The following is a 2,500-nucleotide window of genomic DNA, read 5'->3' on the forward strand; positions in this document are numbered from 1 at the left end:
ATATATATATACATTCTGTCTTTGCCTATGTCTCATTGCAAGGCAAAGGCAGAAAGATAAAGAAAGCAGTCAGACAGCCTTCGTAAGGGATGCCAGCAACAACCTGCTCACCAGTCCACATGACATCAAAGTAAGATGAAACGAGTACTTCCAACAGCTTCTGAAAAGAGAAAACCCCACAGAATTCCCCAGACACAGCCTACGATGAGGGAAGAAGAGGAGTCCACCCTAAAAGAAGTAAGAAGGGCAGTAAGGAAAATAAAAAAAATAGAAAGCAGCAGGGTCAGATGAGGTCACAGCAGATATGAAAAAGATGTAGTGTGCGATAGGGGAGAAATGGCTCCTGAAGATACTCATAACAGTGTGGTGAGAAAGGCATATCCAGATGACTGGAGAATAGGCATACTTGTGCCAGTGTACAAGAATAAAGGTGATGTCCACAAATGTGGGCAGTACAGAGGTATCAAACTCCTATCACATTGCATGAAGTGTCTGGAGAGGGTGATTGATAAATGGATAAACTGAGTAGTAGAAAGTAAGACTGCAAATGAACAGTTCGGATTCAGATCAGGATCCATCAGGATCCAGTGCAATTGACTCAATATTTGCGGGGAGAAGGGTAGTTGAGAAGAAGCTGGAGATGTAGAAAGCATCCAATTAGGCATTCCTAGACTTGGAGAAAGCATTTGACAAGGTCCCAAAAAAAAAGCTGATTTGGGTAGTCTTGTGGTGGCTCAAAGTCCCAGAATCACTTGTAGTAGTAGTGCAGGCTATGTACATAGATCCAATAACTCAAGTATGAGCAGTGTTTGGTCTCACAGAGGGGTCACCAATGGGAGTGGGTGTGTATCAGGGTTCACCTCTGACCCCACTGCTGTTCATACTGGTGATGGATTACATTAACCAATTGGTCAGAGGGGACATTATCAATAAAGTTGCTGTATGCAGATGATGTGGCAATATATGCAGACTCTAAGCAAGAACTTCAGCAAAGGATAGGGGAATGGAATGCAGAAGTGAAGACTAAGTACACATAAGACAGTAATAATGGCAGAAAATTTGGGAAACCAGAAGAAGCTGAGAACTGAGATAGAAGGGAAAATAGTGAAACAGGTTAACAGCTTCAAGTATCTGCGGGGGTGGTTCAGTAGGAGGAAAGTCTAAATGAAGAGGTCAAAGCTAGAATCAGTGGGAGTGCAACCAACTGGCATAGACTGCCAGATGTAGTGTATGACAGAATAAAACAGTGGTGTGACCAGTACTACTGTATGGTACAGAAACCTGGGCAGTAAAGGCAGAGCAGATGAGGAAACTAGAGGTGATGGAAATGAAGTGGCTGAGGCCGGTGGTAGGATGCACAGCGTGGGAAAGATGATGAAATTATGACATGAGAGCAGAAAGCAAAGTAGCTCCAATTGCAGTAAAGATGAAACAGAAGAGATGACAGTGATTCGGGCATGTGTGCAGAAAAGCAGAAGACAATCTGGTGAAGAAGATTTGGGACAGACAGGAAGAAGGCAAAAGGAAACTAGGGCATACAGCAAAGAGATGGATGGATTGTGTGTGAGAGAAGCAACAGTCAGACATGAGTGTGGCACTAAATTAAGAGAAATAGTAACAGTTAACTTGACACCCTGACCCCATGTAGAAAATGAGAAATAAAGGGGTTGATAATGATATATATATATATATATATATATATATATATATATATTTATATATGCACACACACACACACACACATATGTGTGTGTGTGTGTGTGTGTGTGTGTGTGTGTGTGTTTATATGTATATATATAAATATAGACATGCATACATGTGTGTGTGTGTGTGTATATATATATATATATATATATATATATATATATATATATATATATATATATATATATATATACACACGTGTATGTACAACATGTTGGGGCTACAGGCAGCAAACATGGGGATGCCTGAAGTCAGCAGTGGTGGGATGAAGAAAAAAGTATCATGCTAAAGTGCAAAGCTCAAACACCAAGTTACCATTTCAATAAGTACATTACAAATAAGTTCTACCTGGGATTCCCCCTGCTACACAGACACTTTCTTGTGCAGCTTTATCTTTATTCAAAACAGAAAAAAATGCTCCAGTAGTTTCCTAAGAGTTGCAGCATACTTGCACTTGGGCTTGGACAATCAGGTATGATAAACAGGGTCTAAGGGTCCAAATCCTGTACCACTGCCATGAAAATTCAGGCAACAGAACCAATATAGGATTTGAATCACACCACTGCCAACCATCAACATACAAAGTGTATCTGGCCTTAAGAGCACACTGTAAACATACATTGCTGCCTTAGGTAATAACCAAGCCATGACATACTCAAACACGCCTGTACAGCTACACTTCAGGGTTATACTCACTGGCTCTCCAACATGTCACCCACCTAGATGGAGCCCAATGCCATCCAGTGCACTTTTACTAAATAAAACTTGACCACAACTACTTTGGAAATGCGCACAA

Source organism: Protopterus annectens, chromosome 6.part0 (genome assembly GCF_019279795.1).
Source record: "Protopterus annectens isolate FY-2018-M chromosome 6.part0, PAN1.0, whole genome shotgun sequence".
In the NCBI taxonomy this organism is placed as follows: Eukaryota; Metazoa; Chordata; order Ceratodontiformes; family Protopteridae; genus Protopterus; species Protopterus annectens.